The sequence below is a fragment of the Lygodium microphyllum genome, chromosome 28, assembly GCF_053477565.2.
Source record: "Lygodium microphyllum isolate KBCC chromosome 28, Lygodium_microphyllum_v1.1.10, whole genome shotgun sequence".
Lineage (NCBI taxonomy): Eukaryota > Viridiplantae > Streptophyta > Polypodiopsida > Schizaeales > Lygodiaceae > Lygodium > Lygodium microphyllum.
The window spans coordinates 109,541,562-109,561,867 of NC_141162.1; the positions used below are offsets into that span (position 1 = coordinate 109,541,562).

The following is a 20,306-nucleotide window of genomic DNA, read 5'->3' on the forward strand; positions in this document are numbered from 1 at the left end:
AGCATTATGTAACTCAATACTAACTTGCTCAGTAACCAATAGGTTTGCTCCAAATTTGAAGAAATGGCTAAATGTATACTCTCCAAAAGAGTGCTCAAATGTGAGATAAAGACTCCATGAACAATGTTAAGTGATGGCCAAGTTCCAAGTGCAAACAATGATTGAAGATGAGTTGTAGGTTAGGGAAAAGGTTGCAAAAAAAAAACACAAATTATTTGTTGTTGTCCTAAAGGGATGCTAGTTTATAAGCCACGATGAAGCCTCAAACAATGATTAATGGAGCTGCAAGAGTCCTTGGAACAGGTTCCAACAAGTCACGAACAAGCATAAACTCAATGCATACCTTGGAAGGATGAAGGGTAGGTGGACATGAAAGCTTGGAGCAAGATCTTCTTCTTAGGTTGAAAGAAATGATGAAGAATCTCATTGAATGCCCCCTTTGATACTAGTTGAAAGGTGGAGCAAAAGTGGGAGCATTAGCAAAAGTAAGAAGGAAGCAAAAGCTATGAAGGTTCATGCAAAGAAGAGAGAGATCGGTGTGTGGAATTCCAATAGTCACAATTTGTGACCTATCTTCCCTTATTCTACTGCCACTAAAAAAATTCAGAATAAAGTGATGGTGATGGGTGCTTGCGACCTGCAGTGTACAAGTGTGCATGTACAATGTATATAGTAAATCTGATTGGCTAGGCGTAGGTGCCTTTAGCCCCCAACACTCCAAGTTGTAAATCCATTGACATAAATAATCCTCACATATGCTTGGCTCTTGAGTTGGCTTGGGTGATATTACTAGGATGATTGAGTTTTTGGGTACATCTCACAATGAGCATGAGAGCTCAACACTTTCTCCTAGGTGGCATCCTTGCATCAAGGGAGGGGGTGTGTGGAGTGGGGGTGGGGTATGTGATGAAAAGATTGAAACTTTGAAGACAATCACATATTAAAAAAAACTCTTAGCATGCGCGCACACGCACACACGCACTCGCACACACACACACACACACACACACACACACACACACACACACGCACGCACGCACGCACGCACGCACGCACGCACACACACACACACACACACAGAGAGAGAGAGAGAGAGAGAGAGAGAGAGAGAGAGAGAGAGAGAGAGAGAGAGAGAGAGAGAGAGAGAGAGAGAGAGAGAGAGAGAGAGAGAGAGAGATAGGATTTATCTTGTTTTATGGTTTACATAGAGAATTTTGTGCATGTCTTGCCTTGGACAATAGGATTTTTACCTAATTATGTTCTTGAATGTGAACCTGTATGGGATGCTTTCCTAAACTTTCATGCAATGCTTGAAAAGATGTGAGAGCTCTTGCAAGTGCTATTGGCAAAGATATTATATCCCACACTTCTAGTCTACTCCTAGGGGTAATTGGAGGGTTGCATATTGTGGGATTGAAGATTGGAGCTCAAATCCTAGAGATCTAAGACAACAGACAGCTTGAAATCTTGTGTGATGCTGCCTGATTTTCACCATTCTTGGATGCATGGTATTAATACCATGAAATGGGACATTTTGTGAGGTAATGCCCAAAGAGGTAGGAAAAGGAGCATAATAAGAAACATTCCAAGGTGGAAGAGATGGATGCTAAGGGGTTGCATACTGATGACAAAGAGAAGGAAAATGTTGAAGGATGCTTGAGGGGGGGCGGGGGGGGGGGGGGGGGAATAAGGATGTGGTCATGTGGGCACTTGAGAAAGCAAACAAGGTTAAGCAATAGGGTGCATCCAAGGATGGCTCAAAAGGTAAACTAGTTTAGCTTAATATGTTGACCCTAATGTTTGTAGATAGGGTTATGATAAGTAAGGAGAAAGGAAAAGAGAAGGTACAACCAAAAGTTCCTACTAAAAACTTAGAAGGTGCAAGGGTTGACTAGCTTGTATGCACCTTTGGCAAGCTTGCAACAAATACTTGATTTGAATACTAGCATGGAAAGAACTACAAAGAAACCATTGATGATTCTTGGAACATCCAAGGCATGCTTTTTGTAGACAAAGAAAGCCATTGATCTTGGCATTGCAAGAAGAAAAAATAGGGGGTGAGGAGATTAGTATAGGCTAGCATAGTGGATACAAGTGCTTTGTAGAAGGCCTAGAGAGCGGAAAAGGTGGCAACCTCCTTCGTGCTAAAAAGATTCTCTCCTTGACCCTTGCCTTTTAGGATATGCATGTTGTATTTTGGTAGTCTAGATAGAGATTCATGGTGAATGGTGGACATAGATTCAATCTATGCTCTTGATGGACATAAGAAGGGAGTAAGGAGTGGGAGTGGCTCAACACAAATTTGCATGGAGAACATCATGTGGATCGATGAATGGATCATGAAAAAATATTAGAGCGATAGATCATGCTATGGGTTATGTGATCTTCAATTAAAAGAAGGATTGGGATAATCTTAGCATGAATTAGCAAGTGATTGGTGTAGTTAATTAGGCTAGAAAAGATAATATTTCATTCAGTTGGCATAATAAACATCTTGATAACACATGGAGAGTAACGAGGCTAGACCACTGCCATGTCTAGTGAGGGCTATTCTTCAAAATCTAAAAAAACAGGTTATGGAGGTACTCCCTTATTGAGATCATTCCTTGATTATAATTGTGTTTAAATTCATGTTGGAAGAGGTCCTCCAAAGTCCTTCCCCCTTTCAAGTTAAATGCAAATTTTTGGATTAGCAAGTCTATCTAAGGAAAGTAAAGAGAGTGAAGGGGATGCAATGGCAGTGGAGAAGGAGAAGAGGAAGATGTGGGAGAGAAGAGTACACACAATGCAGGTGTTGTCAAGAATGATATACGACAACCTTTTTGCACTATCTCATATATATGAATAAAGAATATGGGTGGTTAGTGTACATGGGCAGGCCCAAGGGCCTTTTACCCCAACAACCTCCCAGTAAAAGGCCAATGGGCTAGGGAGTGAAAAAACAAAGAAAAAAGGAAAAGAGACAAGGTGAGGAATCATGACATCTCACCCAACGCCCAATCGAAAAGTGAACTGTGCAATAAGCAGGAATATCTGTGAAAGAAGAGTCAAGCATCCCTGAGTCCATGACATCTAGGAGATAAGCGATCCCGTAGCTCCATACACTGGAGCAATCCAAGAATGCTTCTCATGAAGCAAGCACAACTCCTGAGTGCAAGGTTGTAATTCATAAGCATCGGAGTAGTGCATAGCATCAGCGTGGCGTATAGGAGACATCTGAGAGCACATAGACTCTCCAAAGTCAATCATAGAAGAAGGGCCATCATTCCGGACAAACAGGGTCTTAAGATAGTATGCGGCCTCAACAAAGCGGAAGACTGACATGCAACTGTAGCATCAACCATAAAGCGCACTGAATGTGCATCAAGAGGCTTGAGAGATGACTATATCTCATAAAAGATAGCATGACGACTGCGTATAACCTGCTGGGCATCCAAATCCCATAACCTGTAAGCCTAAAAGTCACCATCTCCATAACCAAGGAGGATACATCTGCGTGACATAGGCATATCTGACATACGTACAAATGCAGCCAAACATCCTCAAGTAATCATAGGAGGGTCTCATGCCACTCCATGCCTCGTGTGGTATAATACCATCCAAAGTCAGACACGATGTCCTATTAAGAAAGTAGATTGCCGTCATAAGGGCCTCAGCCCAAAAGCCATAAGATAACCTAGCTGTGGTAAGCATATAAGCAACATTTTCCTGTAGAGTCAGGCACATGACATGAGCAATCCTATAATACCATGGGCATAGGAAATCAATGCCAGAATGCTCAATAGGACTGAAAGCTAGGAGAGATAGCATGACTCTTATAATCCATTTGCAAGCACCTAGGCCTGCAACTAGCAGAATCCATAAACTTGTCAAATATAACTGCAACATCCTTAATCCGTACCAAGTGAAAAGCCCAAACATGGTTGGTAGCATGATCCGCGAAGGATCCAAAGTTAGACTCTTACCTTGCCTAAATCGGGTTCCGAATGCCCAAGATAGGAGAAAAAATGGGATTTTTGATCGAGATTTTAAAACAGGCGCAAAAAAATGTGAGCTGCTGCTGTGATGCCTGTTGGTTATCCTAAGGATAAGGGGGCAAATGGGGGCATACAAGGTGCCCAATGAAGCTAAGGAACACCTGCAAAGAGCCTATGAGGCCGGGGAGAGGCGGAGATGAAATCTTACCTCGGGGGGAAGAAGCCATGGCTGGCATTGAAGCTCCAAGCTCTAGGTCTTCAATCTGGGCTGAAGTAATGCCGGGCCAAGGTCCACGATCAAGCTCTGATCCAAAGCTCTGATACCTGTTGAAGGGGATGCAATGGCAGTGGAGAAGGAGAAGAAGAAGAAGATGCGGGAGAGAAGAGCACACACAATGTAGGTGCTGCCAAGAATGATATATGACAACCTTTTTGCACTATCTCATATATATGAATAAAGAATATGGGTGGTCAATCTACACGGGCAGGCCCAGGGCCTTTTACCCCAACAGAGAGCTTGGGGTAGTGGGTTTTGAAGACCCTATCAAGTAGTGGAAGTAATGCATGAAAGCTACTACTAGAGATTCTAAGTCATATCTCAGGGTGATGCATTTATTCACTTATTGTTTGACCATGCTTAGGCTTCATTTGTCTTCTTATCTTGTACTTGCCTTGGGATAAGCTATGATAAATAATAAGACATATCATTTATAGTTTGTGTTGTGTACCATTGTTGCATATACAAGAAGTTGTGTCAATTATTCTTATTATGGTGGGTGGATTGCTTAAACGTACAATTTCACATAACCAAAAGCAATTGGCCTTTAGCTCTATAAAGCATGTTGTAGACCTCTAAATTGCATTTCATACATTCCAAAAGGGGCTCAAAGAAGTATATGACAAGGAGAAAAGAGGAGAAAATGATATTTGGTTCTAGATCTAGAAACTTCTACTTATGGAATTTTGAGAGGTAGCAATTTGAGAATAGGATCCTATGGCTTTAGTATCATGTGGGAATAACTTTTACAAGGATCCATCTTAGAGTGAGTGACTATCATTTATAGTCTTGCCTAGTAACAACCCAACATGGACCTCAACTTGATTGAGAGACTAATTATGATACCTAAATGTGATATACTAAAGGTGCATAAAGTGGAGACAAGGAGAAATGAAGGATAATCCCAAAGATATACAAAGTAGAGTAAGGTATACTAGGTAGGCACCTTAGCATCAAGTACATACTTGACTTACATAATCAATGGGCATCAAGTAGGCACCTTGTGCAAGTGGTGGCATATTCTAAGGTCTCCTATTTAGTTCCTCTATCAAATACCATCCATCTTCAAACTATCCATGAAATGGAAATGGAGCATTTTTCTTTTCATTACATCAATGGGTGATTGTTCCCCCCGCAATTGAAAGACACTAAAGTGACATGTTTGTGTGCCAATACAATATCCAAAAACACGATGCTTGTAATAAGGCCTATGCTCAAATTATAAATTCTACACCTTCTTTTACTTGTATTAGAAGTTTTTCAGGCAAATCAAGTTAGTTAACTTAAGTCAAATTTGAGAAGAGTATGAAAAATGTTTCAAACTTGAAGAGATAAACCCATATAGCACAATAAGGCAAATCAAGTACATGCTTTAACTACCTCCACTTCAAATATACTCTACTTTCTACCTACAATATACGAGTTCAATTCTAGCCCTTTGTCAAATCCCTCCACTTTCTAGATAAAGGCACCTAGGAAGAACATTTTGCATGTGAAAATTTGTGAGTTCAATTCTCACCCTTTGTCAAACCCCTTCGCTTTCTAGATAAAGAGACCTAGAAACAACATTTTGTATCTGAAATTTAATATTCTTCTTATAGTTTCGGTACAAACCACTTCAATTTAGAAGACATTGCCTTGTCATGTTTATATCATGAATATACGGTGTCATCTTGCTAGCAAATCAAGTTTAAGTGCAATAAATGTATTTATAAGGCTAATATGTTCAAACACATTAGTAGTTCTAAGCATTCACTCATTTTCCTTCAAATTTAAGTGAAGCCCTCTCACAATCTTCTAAGCTCAAGGCATTTTGTGTCTCTCCCAAGTGCCCTATCAGAAACATAATACTTTGTGAGGAGATTTCTTGGAACATCTAAAGAACCATATTTGGGAGGATTTATATTGGGGAACGTTTGGATCCAGATGCTCGTAGTTTCTTCTACTTATCTTGAGGTACGACCATATTCATATAACTATATATGTATATAACTATATGGAATGCAAATAAGAGAACTAGTGCGCACCCAACCAAATATTTCAAAAGCATGTATTGGCATTGATGATCAAAGGGGTCTAACCACCGAATCAAGCACGATTTAAGCTTTGCCTTTGTCGCACGACCAATAAGTGTCCCAACATTTCCACGCAGCAACCTTTTCTGGTTGGCGATGAAAGTAAAAGAAATCTGTTGTTCATGAAATTGGAAAATTCCGACTTGCAAGATATACAAGAACATAAACACGCTGTGCGTTTGCCGGGAGTCGAACCCGGGTCTATTGCTTGGAAGGCAATTATCCTAACCGTTGGACTACAAACGCCAGTAGTAAACTGCCTCTCTATTTTAGTATATTTCATTATTTCTGAAAACAAAAACATCCTATTAATATACCTTATAGAAGAATAACTATTGGAGCCTTCTCACAATAATGTAGGACATGCATAATTTCACTAGGAAAGGGCATGTGATTCCTTTATATTTCTATATATTTCGTTCTTTTGCATAGGCTTTACGGAATAAAAAATTGAGCACAAGACCTTTTGCATGTATCATATGATCATACATGCTCCCCAACTTTTGTAAACTTTCGTTCTTTAACATGGGCTTGATGGAAAAAAGTTTGAATGGAATATGGTATAATATAAACTTCTTACATGTATGGCATAAGCATGCATTATGTACACATATTACGGATTTTATTGTTCACTCCTAGCAAAGTTCCTCATTCGCAAATCCATTTAAAAGGAAAAGAAAGAAGCATAGTACTTTAGACTACACTCATCAAGGACACCACTTTGTCATTGCAATAAAGTGTAAAGATATCAATGATATCAACCAAACTAATATACATTTTTATTCAATTGTATGTGCCAAATGTTTGCCTATCCAACAAAATTGCTTATGCCCAATCTCATGGACTCCTCTTCCGAGAACCTTGCTAAAAATCTCGAATGGTTTGAAATTCAAGCATGCAAAATTATATGAAATGAAACATCAACAGACAAAAAACTAAATTTAGATAGAGATTTATCCAAGTGATGCTTGTGATTGCTTGCCAAACAACGGTAACACATATGATGCCAAGCACAAATGATACATAATATCTTCAAAGAACGTGAGAACAATGTGCCAAGAAATTGTAAAGAAACTAGCCCCTCCTCCCCGTGTATGGATGCACGTAACAACCATAATCTCTCCATATCATTTTATGTACCATGTTCCACCAAAAGCTTTTGTTAATTGTTCCTAAAGTTCATGGATCTTGAACCTTGGCCGTCTCGGTATACTGTTCATATTTCTCAACATTGTGTTATGAGGTGATAATACAAATGAACCTTGCTTAAATTTGTATCTTGGAATATATGGATTTACCTCTATCCTTTACAATTATTACTATTTCTTTGCACACACACACACACACACACACACACACACACACACACACACACACACACACACACACACACACACACACACACACACACACACACACACACACACACACACACACACACACACACACACACACACACACACACACACACACACACACACACACACACACACACACACACACAAGATGATAAAAGTAAGGTGCATGTGATAAAATGAGTGCATACACATGAACATGGATTTAGCCCCCAAAAATGATGCACACAATTAATGAAGGAAAAGTGCGAATGAGCATGGAAGCAAGTGTGTACAATCCTTAGAAGTGCTATGATCTAAAATTGTCTTGCATGATCTTCTTGTTGTCTTTCTAATGTGGTGTGGTAAAAGGGATTTAGAGCTCTAGAGTTAGCTTGAAGATGATTTTTTTCATTTTTTCTTTCTTTTTTTTCATTTCTTATTTTTGAATAGATAAACATGTAAGAAATGAGTAGATACAAGTGAGGAATAAATCACTCATGTAGTGGCTTGAGTGTGTGCTAAAAATAAACCTTCCCGAGAAGATATTACTTGACATGCTCCTGTAGCTACAATGATGTTCAGGTAAAATGCTGCATACAAAGTGAATCTATTGTCCACCATATCCTCAATAATTGGGTACAATGGGTTGGTAATAATAGGGCATAGAGGTGAAGTCCCACTCAATCAATTTTGGCATTGATATCAAAAAAGGGTAGAGGTAGCCCATCTTCATAAGGAATTATTGGTTATTGTAGGAGCCTGATGAGGAGGCAGGGAGTTGCATATGGTGATAAGGAGGAGTTTGGGCAATTAGTGAACTCTCTTTTGAAATGTGCAAAGGAAGGGGTCATGTCAATAGGCTAGAATATGTAAGTTTTGTAGACATGAGTTGTTCTAATATTAGGGATCCTTGGGAAATTGTACCTACCATGCTTCTTTGCTTGATAATCTTGGCCATGCCTTCTTGTGTAGGGATAGAAAAGTGGAAATACCCACTCTTCCTTTTCAAAATAGATGAAGGCTTTCTAGGCCATCCTATCACCTTTCAAAATGAGGTAACACCATTCTGATAGTCCTGGCCATACTTCCATAGGCTTCAATTTTAGTTACCTTTCCTTGCTTCCTTGAATTCTGCATGACTTTTGATAAGCTTCCACATCTAAGGGGACTTGCCACTTTGCAACAATGTTTTCAACTGTTCATATGAGTAGCTGTATAGTGCATAAGGAAAATGGCTTCTTGAATTTGCTCTCCTCATTTTCCTTGAAGTCAAACTTCACAATAGGGTCGGCCTCTTACTTCTCCTAGTATTTTTTGCACAGTCTCCTTAGAGTTTTCTTCCTCTTTCTATGGTAGGATCTTAGGGGGAATCAGATGCTCCCTCACCCTTTGTGGTTGAGCTCGTAAAGTTTGGGTTGTGGGGCCATGTAGACCTCCTTTTGCACTCTAGGTCCTTCTCTTTATCTATTTCTTGGTCTTATGACTTTCATGTGTCAAAATCTGGTAACTTTGGTAGGTCCATGGGGGTGCCATGATTATGGATGGGTATAAGGAAATGGGAGAGGTTGGCTGGGACTACTCAAGCTGCATGAATCCTGATGCCTTGAGTATGTACTTTTTATAGTCCTTTTACTTCACTGGTTGGATTAGGTCCTCTTGGTTTGGCCCTTCTATCATTAGATTGATTCCTTGAATCCTCTCCATGCTTTTCAACATGTTGAAGAGAAATCCAAGTTGGGCTTTAAGTTCTCTTGGATTTTCAAATTGAGGCATGCAAACTATCATTGTAGTTTCCCTGAATAGCTCGTGTTTCTTTGCCATGACCAATTGTAGGCCTCTAATTGGACTTTGTGCTAGCTTTCAGTGTGCAAGGTTGCTCCTAGATCATTGGAGAGCTTCATCAAGGTGGTCTCATAGAGCCTTTACATGTCATTTTCTACCATGCTTATGGCTCTTGACAAATTGGTGGAGATAGTCTTGTGCGAGCCTACATATAAGGCATTGCATTGACCATGTATTTGTTGATGCTCCAGGATGTTGTCTCTCATGTAGATATATCTTTGGTTTCTCATGGACCACTTTGATCTTAGCATTAGTGAGCTCACAGCCAGCTAATTTTTGTTATTTACATGCTTCGCTTAACTGTTTCGATTTTGTAGCTTGCCAATGACTGGCTTCTTGAATCTCTGTTGAAGCATGTTCATGGTGGTCTCCTACTCTTTAAGCTAATCCTGGAGCTCTTTAAGCACTGTGGTGTGCTCCTTTAGTTGATTCTAAAGAACTTATACCTATTTTTCTTGGAGGTCCTTGAGCATAGTGCCATACTCTTTTAGCTAGTTTTGGAGATCCATGATCACCAAGTCACACTCCTTCAAATGGTGTTAAAATTCATACTCTTGCTTTTCTTGAATCTCCTTTAATGCCTTGTTGTGTTCTTGTAATTGAGCTTAGATCTCCTCAACTTAATTTTTTGAGTCTATTAAGAACCATTTATACTCTTCTCTTGTCCTCCCTAATTCATCTTTGAGCTCTTGGTTGGCCTTGAGTGCATTTGCTTTCTCTTCTTTGAGCTCTCCAATTATCCACTCAAGGTCTCCTATCCTTCCTACTACGCCTTGACCCTTGGAAGTGTCTTGCACATTTGGAGAAGATTTCTTATTTATGTATATCACATAAATGTTTTGAATCGACCAGTCATAGAAATTTGGGTTGTACTTGAGTTTAGCTAGACTATCCAGAGCTTCAGGTCGATTACATAGATAAGACAAGATGGTGTTTAGAACTAATGGACTAATGAAAATTGACTCGTGACATGGAGATCTTCTTCAATCAGTAGTTTGTTAATTAGTAGACGATGAACAAATTTCTTGGGTGATATCAGCATTCAAGTCTCAATAATGGCTTGTAAAGATGTTACCTCACAATATGTTAGGTCGTATTTGAAGAGATTGACAATTTTGCATTCTTTTGGTCATGGAGTGAAAACCTTGTTTCCTGTAGTAGCAACTTCATCATGAATGGTGTATCATCTCTTGAGAAAGTGAGTGGCCGTATTGTAGAGATGGTATGGTCTCTAAATGACAAACGGTCCTTAAGAAAAGTGTTGCCTCAATGAAAGAAGGAAGTATTCAACAAGCTTATAGCTATTGTTTGGGGATCTCTTGAGTTATTTGATCATGTATGGGAATGATTTTGTAAAATATATGTTTTTGCTCTTGCCAAGTGGGGTGTCTTTGGGAAATGAGCACGATCATATTGGCATCAACTAGCCCAAGGTCAATCATAGTAAATAATTTGGCAAAGATGCCAAGTGTGGACTTGAGTTGTAAAAAGTATTGTGATGGGAATTTCATGGTTGGATGGATAAGTCTTCATCCATTTTATAGATTGATTGATATTGACATGTTTTTTTCAACTTGATTGGTGGAGACAGTTAGTATTTCCTCACTTGATATGAGGGAACTTGGTATAGGTTAGAAAGGATATCCTGTTATGGGGGAAAGTTGATGATAGATAAGGTTGTGCCAACAATAGTGGTGTCCAATTTAGAGGATTGAGAGGTCGTGTGTTGACCAGGGAATCAATAGGTGGAGAAGGGGTGGACAATGCACTAGAGGGTGCCGATGAACATTTTTTCTAAGTAGGAGTGCTATATGAAGGCTCAATGGGAGCTTGGTTAGTAGGCATGGTATTGGCAACTAGTTTGTTTGATCTATGGGGAGTCATCAGAGCTATTGTAGTGGTGTCTATATGGCGAACAGCCATAGTGAAGCCATGGATAATTTTGGTAAATAGAGTATGTGGTAGCCATCATAATACCCTTGCACTTCAAGATGTGCATTTAGAACCCATTGAGTTGTTATGCATGGGTTATTAAGGGTTTGACAAAGTTGATTAATATGTCTTTGCTTGTGTTGTCTTGGCATTGCGAAGAGTTGTGGGAGGAGATGTTGAGTTGCCACTTTCTTTGAGTGGTGGAACAAACAAGTGACTTCTTGTGAGCTTGTTGGTTGCTTAAGACTTGGGCTAATAGCATTGAGACTTTAGGTATTTGGTTGGATTGAGATGTGGGGGAGATTTGAGTAGGCTCGGATCACACTTCTTTGGAATTAAATATTGTGATTCCTTGTACATTTGATAACTGTAGACAGATGGGCTATTGACATAGTTAACATTGTAGTTAGTTAAGAACTTAAGTGTTTGTCCCAAAAGAATCTTCTTGCCTCTCCTCAAAGGTTGGGGGACATGGAAGAGGAGTAAAATATTTTTAGTTTTGATGGTGACTATCAATTTAGACTCATCCAACAAGGTGTAACAAGTGAGATACACATGAACTAGGGGTTAGATACCCAGTCACATTGCTGGGGGTATATAAGATGTAAGAGACCTAGTTTAGGGCATCCGAACGTAATCAAGAATTGACTCTTCACCTTGCTTTCAAACTTCATGGCTTCCTCCCTCTTTATCCCCTCTTTCATATCTTTCTCTCTCCTCTTTTAGTCTCTCTCTTTCTCTCTTCTACTCATTCTCCTCTAACCTCTTAGCTTCATTTAGTGGTACCAGAGCATCATGGTTTGGTCCTTTTCTCCTTTTCTCTTTGTCCATCTAGTTCCCCTTTCAAATTTGAAATCCTAGTCACTCATGTCATCACAGGTACATGTACAATAGGTAGGACTACAGTTAGTTTTACAGCCTTTTTTTGGAGCAAGCAAGAGCTATGGTTGGAGCTTTCGATATATCTAGAGGTAAAATGGTTAACTTAACAGGTTGTAATTTCTTTTCATGTAGCTCTTTTAGGGATTCCAAGACAAAAGTTGGAGGCTTAAAAGTTAGAAGAGGGCTTACATTTTGCTTCATCCCGTTTCTCTCTTTTTCCTTGCAAGCTACAATGACTACCAACTCTAAGAAATCCCAATATCTTGCTCCAGCTCTCTCTAGGACATCAGTCACCACCTAAGCTTGATCCCTTCCATAGCAAGTAGAGTAGCCTAGGCTTTAACATGTGGAGCCCTCTAGGACAGCCCCACAATTTGGGATGCAAATTGTGTTGCTATCCCAGCTCTCCTCCTGCCCTCTCCAATAGTAAGCAACCTCTCCCATGGCTTCTTTGCTGCTCCAACAACTAATTAAGGTTCTTGACCAAGGCCTTGACCTCCTTTCTTCGACATTTGAGCTTCCACAAGTTGAGAACCTTGGTGCACAATAATGAACTAGTTGGGGAAGCCATTAAAGCTCAACATGAGATCTCAACACACTCTCAATGATCAAGGCACCCATGTATGACATTTGACATGTATGTGGCCAATGTAAGATGTATGATAGTAAGGCCTACTTATGCAATGATGGTAGAGCAAATGGATATGTCAATGTACTTGGGATAATACTCAATATAATCAGGATATCTCTTGTGATGATGCTCAAGCCCCTAAGTCCATGAGCCATTTATACAATGCTACATGTGGCGATCGGGACAAATAATGTTTTAGTCATAGGCACTCAGGAATAAAATCACAGACACCTTACTACATTTGTATTGCATTTGGGAGAGAATCCTATAGCTTTTTTTAAAGAAGGAATTTCCCTCTTCAACTTGAATAAAAAATCTTCCCAATCCGAGCTACAATCTAAAAGTTACAACTATTTTTATGCACTGTCACTATGGATTAGAATGTGATTTTTGTGAGATAAAAAAAGCAAGAAAGTTGAAGGACATGAGATGAAGAAGAGTTGTAGTTGCATGTGGAGGGAGGTGAAGGAGGAAAATGAGTGATTTGATGGTAAGGGAAGTAAGAAGCTAAAGGACAAGAGATGAAGAAGAGTTGTAGCTATGCATGGAGGGAGGTGAAGAAGTGATATGACAGTAAGGGAAGCTTACTCCACCTTTGTAGAGTTGCGGTTGCTCATACATGCATGCATGGGTGTGGGTGCGCACATGCACACACACACACACACACACACACACACACACACACACACTCTCTCTCTCTCTCTCTCTCTCTCTCTCTCTCTCTCTCTCTCTGATCGCAATTTCCTATAGACCATGTAGACCTAAATTCTATCAAGTGGTCCAAATTGAGGTCCCACACACCCCAAGAGTACCAAGCTAGCCCTTGCTCTGGCCCTTGCTCCATCATTTGGCCATAACTGGATTTTTCCAACTATAATTGCAATTTGGTTGTAGGCCATTGAGGCTTTTGGTTCATCTAAGAGGCTCTTCAGGCCTTTGCTTCATATCTTTGAAGATATGACCTTATCCTCATCAATTCGATTGAGCCCCCTAGTCATTTGGCCTACTCAATTGCCATTCAACCACCATTCATGTATTCAGATGTACCCCTCCTCAACAACTTTTTCTCTCTCGATTTGGTCACTTATTCTCTGTGTGCCCCACCACATCTTCTCTTCCCTAGTCTCAATATTTCTTCTCTTCCCTCGATCAACTCTTTTTCCATTGGTCGCATCCTTCTCCATAAAGGCCATAAGGCCATCAAGATGCAAATTAGATGAGAGGCTTAATATGAAGGCCTTATAGGCTTCATGTATTTATTATTTAAAATAAATATGCCTAAGTAAGTACAATAAAATTCGATCAAATATACGAAGGCCAATAGGCTTATTACCTGCAATCAGTTGATAATGTGGTGATGGCCAAATAGTTGAAAGGCCTCATGACTCAACTACTAGCCCCACCACATTCCGAGAAAGGAGGCTAGAGGGAAGGAGGTGATGAAGGCAAAGTAGGAGAGAAAATGCAGGGAAGAAGGGGAGAAGTAGTTGCCAGCCATTTGGGTAACAACAATATGCCACCAGCTCAGACGAGACATAATTACTTGCTACTCAGACGGCTAACCACAAGGAACTTTAGACACTTATCCATATAGTTAAAAATAGAAATTTTCTAGATACTTATCAAAGTATTTGGAAAAAGTCTCAACTAGTAAAAGTGGAGCACTTTTCAAGTTAGTCATATAGTAAAATATTCTTATATAGGAACTTAAAAAATTTCTAGTTATCAATGTAGTAAAATTTTACTATATAAATAAACTAGTTAGAACTAATGATATAGTAAAATTTTTATATATAAGAAAACTAGTTGCAATCATGTAGATAGTTTTAAGAAATCTTGATATGGTAAAAGATACAAATTAAAATAATGTAAATAATTAAAAGATGTTATCTTTATTAATTAAAGAGATAAATTCAAGATACATATATCCTCAATACTTAAAGTCTATTGTGTTTTTTTGTGACAAAATTTTTCTCTCTATAAAAAGTAACCAATCCAGAGGAGACTTTCTCATGGTTGGCAATGTTTGCTCATTGTGACCTTCTAAAAAAGTAGGGTCTCTCTTAATAACACTATATGTATATTTTAATGATGCATATAGCTCATCAATAGATTGGATGTCTAAATATTTGAGGAGGATGGTTTCTTGGTCTTCCTCTTCAAAGGCATTAACAACCTGCATTAAAAAAATACAAACATAGATTAGTGTGCTACTACATCATAAGTTAATTAGCTACTTTATAGTCTTAATATTTAATAACATTAAGTTACCGGATGAAGTTCTTGATGGTAATTCTACGTTAGAAGGACCCACAGTTTTTGATGGATCAACATGGTTGAGAGCCTATAGTATAGACAAGAAAATAAAGTTAACAAAACAAAATCATGCCACATTTAGTACAAAGAAATGCAAAGAAGTGCCTTAGATAGTTTCTTATTTTTGCCCTCACTCTCCTTGTTGCTTACTTTGTTGCATTTTCTCATTGATCTTATTATAACAATTTATAAATAGATATAATTTATTAATTACATCTTTTAAAATAAAAGATCAAGAGATGGCTAAGCATACCTTTTGTACACGAATACTTTTTTGTATAACTTCAACCTCCTTAGGATCCTAGATTGTATCTTGAGGAAGAGAGCATTCACTACTACATGGACCCTATAATACAAGAAAAGTAAAACTCAAAAATGAAATATATTTTCATTTAAAAGCACAAAAAATCAAGAATATATGTATATATTCCTCATACAGATGGAATTTCTTGTAGTAGCTCCATAAAATTATGATATGAGTTAAATAGTCCTGAAACATAGGTTAAGTGTGTTAGAGAAAATCAAATGGAAAAATACTATAAACCAAAGTTCATTATCTTTTTTATGCTTGTCGGAGGTAGAAATTGAAACAAGAGGCGGATCATCATTGTGTGATCCCAACTAGTACAAGCAAGAAAATTGAAGCCAATACCCAAAACTTAAAATTTTAATTATCAAAATATATAAATAAGTGAACAGTGTACATACATGTGTTGTACTATTCTTAGAAAAGATACATTGATCTTCCACCATAAGTTGTGGATAATACACCTTGTCACTTGTATCCTAAAATTTTAGAGAAAATATATATAATGAAAGGTAAATATATCTAAGAAACCTAAAGAGAAATGATTATGATAAAAAATAAAAATAAAAAGTATACAATAGAAAAAGTAACACTTAAGATGAAAAATTATAAATATTACCAAATTTCCTTGCATATCTACTTGCTCAAAGCTACGATTCTCCTATAATAAAAACATAATTGTACCAATTAGTACCACACACACACACACACACACACACACACACACACACACACACACACACACACACACACACACACACACACACACAATGTTGAGAAAATTTTGATAAATAAATGTGCTTACCAAAGATATATCCATTGAAGATGATCTTTTGCTCTTGAGTTAGTTTTTGAGATTTCGAGCAATAGAAAGATAGTACAGATATACACCCTCCTTTTTCCAAAGATAAGTAGCACTAGTAAACTCAAGAGGTAAAATTTGATTATAGTTTTGATTTATGATCTATAAAATTCATTTTTTATCATCTTTATTATTATGAAACTGCAAATCCTTGCCAATCTCAGGGCTCTTGACCCAATTGTATACTTTTTTGTGATTAGCAAAATACCTAACATTTTGTGTATCTCAATAGTATTTCAGTAAAAATGGTTTTTCAAACACATCTTTGTTTGAGGTGGTAACTAAACTCTTTTACTCTGTATTGAAACTAGTTTACTCATGCTCACAATTTGTTCAGAACTATCATTCTTTGATTTTAGTTCCTCAATTGTTTTTTCCAGAGTGATGATAGTTTGCATAATTGAATCTAGAGTTTGTTGACTTCGGGAGGGCATGAGATAAGCTAAAATTAAATAAAAAATTATGTTAATATTCAACCAACAAAAAATCATTCAAACTTTTAAAAAGGATACAATAATGATCACACTCTCTTTTTCTCTCTCTCTAAATGATTTTTCAAAAATTCAATTGGCTTTTAAGCTTTAAAGAAAGACACCATATAGCAATACAATATACAACTATACAAACCATGAGATAAGCTAAAATCAAACAAGAGATAAGCTAAAATCAAATTTAAAACTTTACATGCTAGTATTCATCAAACAAGAGATTATACCTATAGATTAATCTTCTTCAAGCAAGAAATTATCTCATTCTTTATAAAAAGATACAACACACACACACACACACACACACACACACACACACACACACACACACACACACACACACACACACACACACACACACACACACACACGCACGCACGCACGCACGCACGCACGCACGCACGCACATGCGCACATGCGCGTGCATGTACACACACGCACACGCACACGCACACGCACACGCACGTACACACACACACACACGCACACACACACACACACACACACACACACACACACACACACACACACACACACACACACACACACACACACACACACACACACACAGGTCCAACTACCTATACATGAGACACAACATGAGCCATATCCACGAGATACCATCCTAATATACAAACACCCATAGATAAAACATAAAATACACAATAGAGTGGTGATTAGACAATGCTATCCATTATGACCAATGCCAGCATTTGGATGTCAAAGAATGCAACACACACACACACACACACACACACACACTCTCTCTCTCTCTCTCTCTCTCTCTCTCTCTCTCAAGTAGTCAAGATGCATCACGTGATCTCCACACTATTGGAACATCTATAGAATCTCCAATTGATAATGTTACTCTCCTTCTGTTTCTAACTTCAAAATTTGACATTACCATGCTACAGAAGTTCCAATCTCTCCATATATCTTCATCAATATCAATTCTCCATGCACTTCTACTATGATTGCACTTCAACCATGACAATTTGCACATTTTTCCTTCATAATTTACCTCTCTTATCATTGCATGAATATACTCTCCATCCATGTCATCATCATGTTTTCTTGCCAACACAATGTCATGCTTTTCTAACTAAGGAGGTATACAATCAACTGTCCCTATTTGTAACAACCTTGTTCTTTAAATTAGATCTTTTACCTCATATGTAACAAGTCTATTATCTTAAGATAAAGGAATAAAGTTATGCAATAAAGAACTCAATGGTCTTATGCAATCTCACGTAAATGGAAGTCGTTGAGTTTGTAGTACACTCATTCCCATGATTGGATCTATAAGTAAGCATTCTTCATTTTCTTTTACGGTTATGGAGTGCTTGTAATATTCCCCACTAAAAAAGGTGCAATGCTCTCCATCCCATTGAATGGAGAAGAAAGTAGCGAGTCTTGCTTTCCAATGACCTATACTTTCTAATGTTCTATAGAAAGTGTTTGTTTTTACCAAGACATCATCTCCCATCTTGTATATTTATCCATTATAAATAATTCTTCCACATGTGGTAACTAGATGCCCTACTAGTGTACTCTCTTGAAGACCAAGAAATTGTGCAATATATTTTTGTCCTTCTAATGAAAGAGGCCTATTGTCTTTTCTCTTTTTTGTGATTAAAATGCCTTTTTCATGCATCATTATGCTACAAGGATATTGGAAATCATCCCTTTCAAGAAGTTTCCATACCTCCTTTGCCTTCTCAATTGAAGAAACCTCCATAATGCTTTTCTCATGAAATGAATAACAGCACGATAATCAATGAATGAATAACCATTAGGTAAAACAAGATAGAAGTATACTTGGATAAGCATTCTTTCATGTGGCAAAAGCCCATCTACTTCCATTTCTAATAACTTAAATATTGAAGTGAAGAATGTCCTCTTTTAATAATTTACATGAGATATTTCGTTAAAACTACTATTGGTCTTCACCACTATATATAATGCTACCATCCACTCAAAGTCACAACACCAATAGACATTGTGTGAGCCATGCCTCAATATGCCATCAAATAGTTCTCAATTTTCTAAAACATGTTCCAAGGCAGAAGAAGTAGCACCAAAGGTTTCTTCCTTTTGAACTCTCCAAGTAGAAAAAAATACGTACAACACTAAACATTCTTTTAACCAACCAATACATCAACTATAATTATAGAATGCATGTGCAATATCTATGAGCAACAAACCTAGGTCACAAATTGACTTTGGTATCTTATCAACTATACATAAAACATATGGTAAGCACCATTGGATAAACTTTTGGTTCTCTTTGGCCTTAAAGCTTTCATAGTACTTGGATTTTGAGGCTACCGTCCATGACGAATAGAGGGTGGAGAAAGCTTATAAGCCTTTTTACAACAAAAATCTATCACCCTTTTCTTTTCATTAGACATGGCTCTCATGAGTACTCACATGTATTTTTGAAATATATTTACAGATAACACATGCATCCATCATACGCCAAGTCTATTGACAAGCTGAAACCATAAAAATCATATAGTTTCCATATAATAGACTATCCAGCCAATCCTACAACCTTGAGTTTTCTATCCTTTTCACCTTGTGTATTTGCCCTAGAACTTGATAAGGCATCAATCATTTCACCTATGGACCATTGGACTGGAGGATATCTTGCTTGATATTGATTACCATCGTAAAGGTAACATCCTTGGAATGAGAGAATATTAGTACCAAGAGTCACTTGAGCTTTGTCTCTATGACAAAAAAACACCTACTATCCATCTCCATATTGGGTTTGGTTTGAAATCTCAGTAGCAACATCAGCATGCCAATGTATCATCATCATCTATAAAAGTATTGATTATGTAGGCATGCATCCTTAGGGCAAGCTCAATGTAGTAGCATAATTCAACCGCTCCATAGATGTCATTGAGACTATGTAGCATCACTGGGAGGAAAACTATCTCATATGACCTTCATGGATGTTGTTGAGATAGTGTAGGATCTCTAAGCAGATAGCAGCATCATCAAGGTCTTGCTGATGTTGGGATGAAATAGTAGCTTCAAGTTTTTTACAATAAATGCATCTTAAGCTAGGATCTTTGGATGAAACTGGAATACTTTGCCTTGAACACTTAATTTTTTTTCAAGAATGTTTCTAACTAGACTTAGAAGTCCATGACAATAGATACCCTTGCATGAAAAATGTAGAAAGGGAAGTCCATCTTCTTCTTCCACAATTAGCCATGCCCATAATCCTCACTTTGACATTCAACAATAGCAACAACATTAGTAGTAGCAACAATAGCGATCATGCATATGGTGGGGGATTCAATCCACTGAATACTAAGTAGTCAAAAGAGTCCCCTAGTCCCAACTCTTGCAATTCCACCACACACCTC

The 20,306-nt window shown here is 37.9% G+C and overlaps 1 non-coding gene across 1 annotated transcript; it reads right to left on the minus strand.

The window, feature by feature from the left end:
- Nucleotides 1-6,503: 6,503 nt before the first annotated feature.
- On the minus strand, nucleotides 6,504-6,575 carry TRNAG-UCC (transfer RNA glycine (anticodon UCC)). Its single transcript has one exon. It is a non-coding gene; the product is annotated as a tRNA-Gly (tRNA).
- Nucleotides 6,576-20,306: the final 13,731 nt, after the last annotated feature.